At 41.0% G+C, this 12,500-nt stretch overlaps 1 protein-coding gene across 1 annotated transcript in view; it reads right to left on the bottom strand.

Moving 5' to 3' along the window:
- The window catches only part of LOC101849276 (C-C chemokine receptor type 5), a gene marked incomplete in the record, with an annotated part of 171,886 nt that overhangs the window by 28,375 nt on the left and 131,011 nt on the right, over positions 1–12,500 (bottom strand). Inside the window, 1 exon segment of the mRNA XM_035973977.1 lies at positions 5,546–5,598.

Raw genomic sequence — 12,500 nt, 5'->3', positions numbered from 1 at the left:
TATTATCCACTAAAAACCGTTCTTTTTTTAGGCTTGCCTTCTTTTTACATGTTCTATTTCTCTACGATTTTGAGCCACTACCCCGACCAAAATCTCAAACGAGAGTCTAAACTCTGCGCAATGAAACTAACAACAAGAGCACGGTGCTATTTATTGCTCTTTCGGCTGATAACAAATAATATGCCCCAAAACAAGTCAAAGTCTGTTAATTAATTTTGCACCGGTTACAATAAAGAAGAGATGTATAGTAAATTTACACTCCTCAAATGATTTTTGTTCCAGACAGCTGCTACTGGCAAGAGGGGTATTGACAATTTATATATAACAAACATAATACGTTTGGTAGACGTGTAAAGCCAATGGATCTTCACCGCCTCGTTCCTCCCACCATCCTTACTTTATTTTCCTACCAAGCCTACTATCCCACACATTTTATCTTTCCCTCTCTCGCTCTCTGTCTCTCTCTCTCTCTCTCTCTCTCTCTCTCTCTCTCTCTCTCTCTCTCTCTCTCTTTCGCTCTCTCTCACTCTCTTTCTCGCTCTCTCTTACTCCCTCTCTCTCTTTCTCTCCGTTTCTTCCATTCCCTCTCATTTCAGTTCTCTCCCTGTTTGTGTCAGTTGAACAGAAGTTAATACCAACTACTGCTACATCTGTCCAATCTACAACTGACGCGTCCACCTAAAGCTTTATCACCTGTCCACCTTAGTTATATCACCTGGTATTCGGCGACAAATCTGATTGAAAAAAAAAATAACGTTTTGTGAAAATAAAAGGAGCGACAGCACAAGAGAAGCGAATGACAAGGGAAAAGCAAAGTCAATGTAAAAGGATCACTGTTGAGTGTTTTCTTCTACCTGAGTAAAAATAATATTTAAAATATATGCTATACCAAGTTAAACGACACATATTTCGCTTTTTCTTTTCAGGTCGTGTTGATCTAAGTGTTCAAGCCGAAGACACACAGGAATGAAAAGTGAAATATAATCAGTCTTTGCGTAAAAAAAGTTGGTATGGAACCCAACACAAAATGAGTACTGAAGTCTGGTAAAAGTGTTATAAACGTGCGCGCCCATAGCTGTCAGTAAAGGGAATATGACGAGCAATCAACTAAGAACATAGAACAAACAAGGAAACAAGACCACATTCAGTGCTGTCTTACTGTTGGTCGAAAGAAAGAGCTCCAAATTCTATTTCCTTGTCAAATCCGCTCCAAAGTCTGAAACGCACAAACGGGCTAAAAACCACGCGTGAGAAACTTTTTGGTCCATCACCCCTCGTCGCCAGAACCAGCGATGCCGCTGAATTCGAAATTACTGTCCGTTTTCGGCCGAGATATAAATATCCCCGACTACGGCTGTCACTGGGCGCGTGTTCCCGTCAAGTCTATCCAGGTTGGCCGCGCGCCGCGAGTAACATGTCGGTGCCGGGACACGAAGTGGGGAAGAGAGGAGGAGGAGGAGGAGGAGGGGGAGGGGGAGGGGGAGAGAGGACGGGGTCGGGGTTTCCGACGGCGAGAATATTAAGCCTAAGCGAGTCCCAGAACCGATTTGAGCTGGGAAAGCTATGAAGCACCCGTTTCTAAATGAGATACGGTAGGGTTTTTTTTCCACCAAGCACCCATTTCTTATTAACCAGTTTGAACGGAGTGGTGATCTAGTTTTTGGAGAGAGCTCATAAATAAATATATTCAATTATGACATAGGATACTTGGAAATTAGAATCTTTGAACTCTATAAAAGTAATTTCTGTCGCTGATCATGCGTACATAACACGCCTAACCTCATCGACTTCTCTTCAATTTCACTGCTTACCTACCAGAGAAACGGTTTAGAGACAACGATATTAAAGACGTCAGAACTTTTCTAGGAAACGGTCAGCAGAACCATCCTTTGGAGCGAGATTGTTTTATTCAATCACCGGCTCATGAAATAGCAATTCCATTTTCTGGACAAATTAACCTTATTTTTTTACAACGACCTTTGTTTCCAATGTAGCGGTGTGGGGTGGGGGTTAGGGGGTGGGGGTGGATGACACTATCCCTCATTTGATTGCTGCCTATCTTAGTCCTACCCTTTTTCGTACGGAAAGACAAAAAGAAGTAAGGCGGAGGTCCACGTGCCGTGGAGAAAATTTATTTGAAAAACAAGCATTATTATTTCGTATTTCAAAGAGCAGATAAGTTCGTATTATATATATATAGAGAGAGAGAGAAAGAGAGAGAGAGAGAGAGAGAGAGAGAGAGAGAGAGAGACAGACAGACAGACAGACAGACAGACAGACAGACAGACAGACAGACAGACAGACAGACAGAGAAAGAAAGAGAGAGAGAGAGAGAGAGAGAGAGAGAGAGAGAGAGAGAGAGAGAGAGAGAGAGAGAGAGAGAGAGAGAGAGAGAGTGAAATAGGCATAAGCCCAGGAGGAGCAGGGATAAGAAAGATACCATTTGTAAAATAAAGTGGGGTGACATCCTCTGTTTAAAAGCTAGTATCTTTCAAAACGCACCTAAATAAAAAAAGTAAAAAAAAAAACACCGAAAAACAAAACAAAACATACAACAGATACCAAAAAAAATAAAAAAATCAAGCAATAAAATGAGAGGCGAAGACTTTACTGAAAGAAATGCGAATATCTCACGAACTCTGAAGTATGTTGTCTGACCCTGATATGATATTATTTATCCTGCTGGTACAATTGTTATCTCTTCCCTTCAGCACCACAGAGTTTATCGGTAACTTTCTCACGTTCTTGTCCATTTTGCATACGGCCCACATAGCGAAAAAGACTAGTTTTTTTCAGTCAACAGGAGTATACATGGTAACAGTAAGATTGTTTCAAGGCGTGGAATAGATAGATAGATAGATAGATAGATAGATAGATAGATAGATAGATAGATAGATAGATAGATAGATTGATAGATAGATAGATAGATAGATAGATGCAGAAACAGAGAGAGACAGATAGAGAAACAGAAATAGAGAGAGAAAGTAAGACAGAGAGACAGAGAGACAGAGAGAGAGAGAGAGAGAGAGAGAGAGAGAGAGAGAGAGAGAGAGAGAGAGAGAGAGAGAGAGAGAGAGAAAGATAGAGTAAACAACTACTTATTTTTCATTTAACAGGTCGTTGGTATAGAATACATTAAAGTTTCAGTCTATCCGTTGTTTTCTTTTACGTTCCCTTTATTTGGTTCCACAGAGCACAGTAACTGTAACAGTAGAATATGAAAGCCTCGCTTGGTGAAGCAACTTGAGCTGATTGCTATTAATATCATAGAAAACAGGGAAGATTATTAAGGAAACGAAGGTTTGTTGTCCATTTTGCCGACTCTTGTCAGTAGTAATAATGGCAATAATAGACAGTACCGTAATAGTACGTCTTACAAAGTGTATGATAAGCAAAAGCAGCATAGGAACATTATGGAGTAACTGTGCCAGAACAATCTAAAAAGTACCAGCTATACAGAAGAAAAATCTGCAGATGAAAATGGGTAGCAAAGAAAGAAATACCAAAGTGAACATATCCATGAAATAGTGCGAAACACTGTGAAGATAAAACAAGAAGGAAACAAAGACAAGAAACGTGTCAGAGCTCGGGGTTCGGTAATTAACCAGTGAGACTTTGAACCGGTAAAGGTTGTGGCCGCGGAAAGTGTTCAGAAGACCAACAAATCACCCTAACTGAAAATGCTCTACCTTCAAAATGAAGTATCAATTATTCCAGTCGAGCAGTACCAGTGTCCGAATAGGTGTGATTCCCAACGGTCCCACAATGTCAAATGAAGGAGAGGCTAAGTGAAGGAGCAGGTAGGGGGTCCCAGGATGTCACGCATGACAGGGACAACGAGTGAAGTCTTAAGGACAACTAATGTGTATGTTGTTGTTGGCCACTAGCCGCTCAGATGGACAGAGGACGGATAAGTACATTAAGGGCTTTCGTTCCAGTAAAGAGGACGTCTGGAATCATTCTTTTACAAAATGGAACTTGAAGGGCGTGATGATCCGCTGTGTTTGAGTGATCTGTTTGTTTGTTTGTTAGTTAGTTTGTTTGTGGGTGTCAGTTTGCGCACGCCTTTGTGTGGTCTCAAGTGTGTGTAGCACTGTTTGTGTGTGCAGGTATGCTATGTTTTCATGTTTTAATTTATGTGCATGTGTGCGTGTACGCAAGAGTGTTTGTACGCACGTATTATGTGTATGGGTGCCCAAATGAAAAGCAAAACCAAAGCCTCGCTACAGTCGAGTGCACGCGGCACCGTTCCCCCCTTGCCCTTCATTTGGCTCCAAATTGAGCTAAATGGTGAGCTCCAAAGTGGATGGAAACAACGTGAGAGAGCACTGTCTTGAATAATATTATACGCATGTCAGTTAGAATGCTTTCAACTGTCTAATTTCTGGTGACTTTTCAAAAGATCACGAATTCAATTACTGTTTACTCCCGTTACACTGCACATTATTACGGTGTGGAACCCTTAATTACAGTTATAGGTTTCTGTTTGAAACAACAGGAAATGAAGTATATCATGCTCTGCAGATTCTGTAACTAGCCACATTAACGAAGAAACATAAATATAAACAACCCATGATTAGCACAAAAACCTTAACAAGCAATCTGATTGAAGAACACGCTATGAGGAAATACTGATGAGTGATGAGTCGACGCAAACGGTTTATGACCGTCCCTCACGTGATGTTAGGCAGATTTCCATCGCTCGGGCGACGGTTCCAGGAAATCTCTACAGAAGTTTTATGTGCCTCGAAAGCTTGGCGCAAAAAATAAAAACCTCTTTTTGCGGATGTCATGTCAATATATTTTTTTCCTGGGGGGGGGGGGGGGGGGAACTTTGGCAGGGTCTGAATAGCTCCTCAATGAGTTGGAAAGTCGGCACTTATATGACCTTATTGTGCTGCAAATCTCTATCTAAAACTAAAACGAAAAGAGTTGGAAACTACCGTAAAGACAAATTTGAGATGATTTTCGTAAGGCGTGTAAACTATTCAGACATTTAAATTAACAACATCTGGTATATATTGTTCTTTGTGAACTGCAGATAATGCAGTTACATTTTTTTCAACATACATTCTTAAGGTGATGGCGTTCTTTATTATGGAAAAATACCCTACGTCATTAATAAGTCAGCTGTGACTTCATTTCGCCAACCAGGTAGGAGCATAAGTCAGACTTACTTTTCATCAACTATGAATTTTTTTTGGTGAACAACAGGGAGCATTGCTCATCCGGAATAATCGTGTCTTAAAAACGTATATTAAATGAAATATTCATTTCAGTGTTGGAACCAAGACGGAACTTGATTAGGATCTGTCCATAGGATCCCCACAGTTCTTAATCCGCACTGTTTTTGCATTCGTCAATACTTCAAAGCGCCTTTCGTACCCCCCCGTCCTCGATTTCATACGCAAACAGTACTCGAAAACAGTAGGCATTCCGGAATAACTAAAGCGTTGCAAGCAGTATTGAATATTATAACTTGCATCTAGATGTAATTGAAATAATATTTCTTCGAATTTCGCAGACTGGCTTCAAGGCAACTCACCAAAGTGTTCGTAAGTTTTCCTCCAAACGCAGGGGTTTCCCGTGAACGCTCTCCTGTGAAGAGATCAAAGAAATATAAACATAGTTAACTTGTGATGTTGTAAATGACTCACTTTTCTGCATAACAGACAAGCAATACATATGATAAAAACAGAGCAAGCAAACGGACAGCCGACTTGTAACTAAGATATCACGAGCAGTTGCACTTATCCTAATTCACATTTTGATTTGAGTACTTTCGTAATTTATTTTAACGTCGTGGACTGGTTTTCTACTGGAAATACCGTGTCCAACCTTGCTGTTTTTATGCAGTTACGCAATGACATTAAGCAGCGTATAAGTAATCTATGATCAAGTATCAAGTTTTCCAAAAATGAATATATTAATACTCTATTCCTTACACACAGACAAGAAGTTATGCAAATCGTGTACCTGTTGTTTGCTTTTTATGGCATTGACAATAATACCCCACCCCACCACACGGGGGTCCTACTGATCGAGTGATCGAGTCGTTCGTGCACACTGGCTCACAATGTCAAGCGATGTGGGTGGTGGTACCGCTTTGAAAGGCTGAAAGGGCGGGTCACTGAAAGTGGCCTTGAATAAGATACATCAATGCTTACTCCAGCCTGCAGGTAGCTTCACTGTAGTGACGAGCGATGGTGCGGGTGTACTTACATGGTATAAACCGTAGTAAAACAGAGTTCCCAAACGATAAAAATAAATGGTTATTTTTCACGTAGAAGATACCACACTCCATTACGCAGACAAAAGATACGGTATTGAATTCGTACTATGAAAAAGGGTAATTAAGTAAATATCTTGTACTGCATTGAATTCTTGAACAGGGAATCATAAAGGCAATGCTGAGTCATTAAATTTGTAGTACGCTATGGCTTAGAGAATGTTGAATCATCTTGTTTATTTTATTGTGTGGGAAAGCACGACGGGTTGATGGCAAATACAAAAGACGAACAAGAATGCAGTTTAGAGGGAAAGGAGGGGGGGGGGGAGATCAGTGGTAGTGGATAAAATAAAGAGACAGGGGGATTTTTTAAAGAGATTGTGCTGAAATAAAGACGAGAAACAATATTTTAAAAAAGGAAGAATAGTGCTCATAGCTACACGCCTGTTTACTTCTACGTAAAGTATAGTTCCCGACATTACATTCTTTATAAGTGTTTATGGCGCGGGACACATTAAACATTTTCAGTTGGTAGAACATTTTGAATTTTTCCCGGGTGGCGGCCGAAGCCTACTCTTATCGATTTTAGACCACCAAGAGATCTTTAATGAGTGCAACTTGCACACGAGACCTCCGAGATTTTTCGCCATTGTCCGAGAACGCTAGGTGTAGATCTTTCTCACAAGAAGATCAGGCGTGTGGCTGAAAGACAGCAGTAAGAAGGAGCCTAGTAGTAGCAGTAGAAAGGCTGCAGAAACAGTCAGAAGCTCAGGGGAGAGGGGGGCGGGGGCACAAAGGAGGTGAGGGGGTGGGGGCATAAAGTGGAGACGAAAACAGACGACAAAATATTGTTTGAGGGCAGGAAAAGAGGTGAAAGGAGACAATTTTAGAGAAGAAAATGTTTCCGTCGCTACCCGGATTCGGACCCGGGACTTTTGAATGAGAGGCCAACACCTTAATCTCTAGGTCATGAGAGCCCCCCCCCCCCCTTTACATGAATACATCGTGATGGTTTAAAATAAGATTTCGATAAACCAATGGAGTTCTCGTGGTCTAGAAACACTGTGTTCGCCTCTCAGTCAAAAGGTGACATGATCAAAACCTGCCCACAACAAAAAATATTTTTCTCTGAAATAGTTTCCTTTGTCCTTCTTCGCTGTTGTCTAGTCCTGTTCTATCAACTGTTTTCATCTCCACTTTCTCTTCCCCCCCCCCCAACCTTTTTTACCACGCTCACCCATTCCCTTTGCTCCTCTCTCAATTACTTCTTCCTCTCTCTACTGCTACTCCTGGCTAATTCTTACAACTTTTCAGCCATACCCCTGCTCTTTAAGATAGGTGAGACTGAGCACCAAGGTTTCCTCGAAAAATGCAAAAAATATCGGAAGGGTGTGAGCAATTTTGGAATTTTTAAAGATCCCTTGGGGCGCTGAAGTCGATATGAGTAGGCTTCAGTCGCCCCGGGTAAAATCTAAAATTAAATCCTACGTAAACTGAAAATACTCTAAACAGTACAAAAAGAGTACCTTCGAAATCATGAATGAAGCTGTTTGAACGCAGTTATAAAACCGGCCACAGACGTAAGAATCAGTTGCACTACAAGTTAAAGAACCAGCAAAGGAATGCAAAGAAAAAAAGAATATTGAAAAACATTTTTCAGATTCTTACCCCTCCCCTTTCCTTTAAACACACTAAAACAAACAAACACACACACACACACACACACACACACTCACACACACACACACACACACACACACAGAGCGCGCGCACACACACACACAGCGCACACACACATACACAAAGCGTACACACACACACACGCACACACACACACACACAAACACACAAACACAGACACACAAGCACACACACACACACACACACACACACACACACACAAACACAGACACACAAGCACACACACACACCGCCAAAACTAAGCCTGGAATTCCCAGCGTAGAGCATTTCCTCAGTTCGGTCTCAGGCTTTAAAGACTCTTACTAGAAATCCTATTTCCTCTGGTGGTGGCCTCATCTCCCCTTTCTGATATAACGACGAAAACGTTGAGATGAGAACAACGTTCGTTCAATAGTGAAGAGTGTGCTGTGTAAAACAAAAGAATTGAAGACGCGTTGATAGATCTAGAGGAAACGCAAATTACATAAATGAGCTCGAGAGGACTGTCTATGCACACGTACTGAGTACAACGGAACGCTTTCAAGTTCCTAACAAAACTGCGTAAGTTGCTGTGCTGGAAATTAGTGAAGTAGGCTATAAATCTTTGGAAACTTATTGTAATTACATGAAGGAACAACCCCACAGTGTGAGTGGACCAGGCGCCAGTGGTTTGGGGATTAGTGAATTTTTCCTTTATCTTTAAGAACAAGAATACCAAAAACGTAACGCTGGGCAGTTTAGCTACCTGTTTGACACATGTTAGGGGTATTTCATTCTTTTTTAATAGAGAACAGCAGTGCATACCATTGTTACAGAGGGGAACAGTCGCAGATCGCAGTTACAGAGCAGCTGACCGGGGCTCAAAACATATCAGAAGAACCCTTAAAGTTTCATTGTTTTGATTTTTTTTTAAAGACTTAAAATAATCTAAAATTGGGTATGGATATCGGGCTATTTGTCCAAATAGAAATTTTAAGTTGTTAGAACTTGCTTTTGTCTTTTTATCTCATTACCTCTGAATGTATGTGTGTCTGTTATAAGTGGGGAACGGGGGGGGGGGGGGGGGGGGGAGTCTTTTGAAGCAATTAGTCCAGTAAAAAAAGTAGAACACAAGAATTTTAAAACTGGAAAGTAGTGTAAATTAATCTTAATTTTCAACACGTCAAATAGGCTGCAAATTGTTTGTCGGTAGTTTTATGAAAAATTCTTAACACACGCACTCTCCTGAACAGCGAGTTTTCCCAGACAACAATAATTTACGGCCATAATTACGTTATTGTTCTGTTCAGGTTAATATATATTTTTACAGTGTTTTTACTTTCTACAAACTACTACAGCCACTATTGTCAACACCAATTCCTTTCTGTCAGGTGTCTGGACCTCCAGCAACTCGGGCGCTATGTCAGCTTACGTCTTTTAATGCCAAGCCCTGCCAAAAAGTGGTACCAGACGGGCTGTCGATTTAATCTGTCAGCCAAACAGGCCAGGAGAGCCGAGGGCTGGAATGTCACGACCAGGTCATAATAGAAAGAGAGATAAGTTTACCGGTCTACGGTCATTTAGTCAAGAGATTAGGCCATTCAGGTCGGTGGGGAACAATGTCAGCTGGGCGGTTTATTTCCTCGTTGATGTCGAGCGATCGGAGGAGACGGGCGGTGGTGTACAATACCACACTGAAGTCAGGGCTGATTAGGCAGTAATAGCGTTCGGGGGTTCTTTTTTCTTTCCATTTGAGTCACTTTGATTCTTTTTACATTTCACCTATCATCTTGATCTGGTGACCGTTAACTGTTTTTGGAGCTTTATTTTCTTGTTGTATAAGAGACACTTGACGCGATCTTGATCTACCCCCTTCGTTTTATGGTGGCCATGTGTTTACCAAGAGATAGGGAGAAAAGGCGCCTGAAAATGTTTGCGGCTACTGCAAAGTATAGTTTTTTTGCTGGATGACTTAGCTTGTTCAATTTTGTGGTTTAAAATAATGCACAAAAGACCAACAGCGTGCGAAATAAGATGAAGACCTATAGAAATGGTATTATGTTTGCAAACTATTGAAGTAGCACCCACTGGAAATAGTTCCCTACAGTCTCAGATCTGAAACCCCCCAAAATGTTTCTGTATGTTAGAAATAACAGAATCCAGCTGGCCAAACTAAGGATAATCCAGACAGATTAGAGTAATATCTTTAAAAAACAACATACTTTTTTAAAGTTATAAGAACGTCCAGGGGGTTTCAGGTTAAAACAAAAATATGAAGAATCATTTCTTCACATTTTGGGGCTATGTTTTGTAGTTTTTCTACTTTTATTTAATACACCTGGATATTCCTAGCTCACTTTTCTTTGGACCAACTTTTCAGGTAAAAATAATGTGTGTAGGCGTAGTCGTGCCCCCTGCCTTTTGTCAGCACTGCTTTCTCTTTCTGAAATATTGTTCTGAGAGATTTAATTAAGAAGTTTATGAGGTAGTTCAGTGGACGAGAAGAACATGTTTAGAAAAAGAAAAAAAAAAGCCCGTCGACGGGGAGGAAGATAGCATGTGTTTGGGGTGAGGGGGGGGGGGGTAGACGCATAAATCTCACACAGCGGATTCTAATCCCGTTATATCACATGCGTGAGCAAGAAAAACTACAAGTGCCACGTTTGAGTCCAGCTGATTGCTGCAATCAAAACACAAGATGTCACCACTGAAAGTGATCAAAAAACAAGTTTTCCTTCGCAAAGAGCTCTGGGTGGTGTTAGCCTGAAAGTTACCGTATTACTGGCACCGTTAATGTGCCCCTGAAGGCCATTGTTTATCCTGCTCCTCACGCCTTTAGGCTTTCTATAGGAGTAAAGCGACAGAGAATACCATTTGAGGTGTACACTGTTTTCACAGAGTAAAAGCAAACTACAAATCGTTGCGAATCAAAGCATGGAATGCCTCCGTTTGCTGATACCCCCCTCCCCCTCGAGATTCAGTCTCGAGAAAGTAGAACTTTGACACTTTGGTGGTTTTACTAGTTTAATTTTTTGCTTGTTTTTTAAAAAGCAGTACATGTACAATGTGCAGTGCAAAAGAAACACTAATAAAAGGACGAGATCAACGAAGGATCTTTGAGAGTACACTTGCTTCCCCAAAAAGGGAATGGGTGTGTATTTACATTAAATCATTACAAGTACAGAAAAGGTTAATATAAACCAGAGAAATTCAACTCACTTCCCGAATATATGATAATTCTGTTTGCCAGTATATCATCATACTGTAGTGAGAAGCGTAAAAGAGATAAAAGACTTCACTTGTTTTATTGACCTTTCAAACACAGAAGTTTGTATGTTGTGGGAAGATAAATCGAGTTGCATAATACCTACTGAACATAATTGTTGCAACTAAAGATTATACCAAACAGAAGAATATTAGTTTTTAGATTGCTACAGAGCGATCATAAGGTGAACGTTTATGCTTTATCCTCATGCTGGGGCTACCAAGTAATGATTAAATAGTATTTATGTGCTCCTGAGCAATAGAGGTATTCCAAAATATGAGTCAGAAAAGAACATTTCAAGCCATACTTTCCACTTTTAAAGGTAGGATACTCTATCCAAGAGGGCAAAATTCAGGCCTCAAGCTTCGTGGAAGTCAAAACATCCGGCAGTTACTGCACTGTTTGGAATGCGACTAGATATACATCACTTAGAGATCCTTAAAACATCACCAGTACCACTGTTGCCATTTTTATTCTCACTGTCACAAGGAAGCCTTTTACCATGTCGGACTGGAAATCTTTCCGAAGAGAGCATCCTTAGTTTTTGCTTCAGACAGTCAGAATCCACGTTAAATGTCAGTTGATAGAGACTGCACTCAAACGTAAACGTAAAGGTTACCCACAACAAGTTGTTTTTCTTCAGGTTTTATTCCACAAGACAAATAACGATAATAATTATTATTACGTGTGTGCCCAAAGTACAGCATTCCTTTCCTTCCTTTCAAAAACGATGCACCCCCCCCCCCCCCCCTTCCCCCCCTTCCCCCCATTTAAATCTACAGTTCTGAAAAGCTCAAAGGAAAAAGGTGTGGGAAAGGAGACAAAATGTTTCCAAAACGTTAGTTCGATGGTTTGTAACAAATTGGTCCCTGGAAAATTTCTCAGAATGAACTCATTTACTCATTGTTCGCAACCCTTCACCGCAGCCCAGACAGAGAGACAAAAGAAGGCCACTCACTACTTGGGTAAAAAATCTAGATCCGCCGAAATGTGTCAGATAATTTTGAAATCGTCTGAAAGTTGCGCCAGCTTTCTGTTTTAGTTGTGTGCGCCAGTGGTGTCGTTGTGAGCCAGCTGCGTATTGGGAAAAGTATGCGGCGAGTGAGCGTGAAAGGTCTCCAGACAAGCTGAATCGTGTTCTCAGACTGTTCGTCCTGATGGAAACCTTGTGCCAGCTCTCCGTGTTCCGGAGAATCAGAAAGTGAGAAAGGTCGGGCAAAATGGAATCAGTATTTGGAGGGAAAATGTAGGCTAATTCGGAAGGACGTAGGAGAAGGTAGGTCAAAAGAGAGGCATATAGACAGATAGAAAGAACAAAAGAGAAAGAAAGAAAGAAGGGGGGGTGAG

Source organism: Aplysia californica, unplaced genomic scaffold, assembly GCF_000002075.1.
Source record: "Aplysia californica isolate F4 #8 unplaced genomic scaffold, AplCal3.0 scaffold00039, whole genome shotgun sequence".
Taxonomy (NCBI): Eukaryota; Metazoa; Mollusca; class Gastropoda; order Aplysiida; family Aplysiidae; genus Aplysia; species Aplysia californica.
Note: the sequence above shows the minus strand (reverse complement) of the source record. Positions and strands in the feature narration are given on the sequence as shown.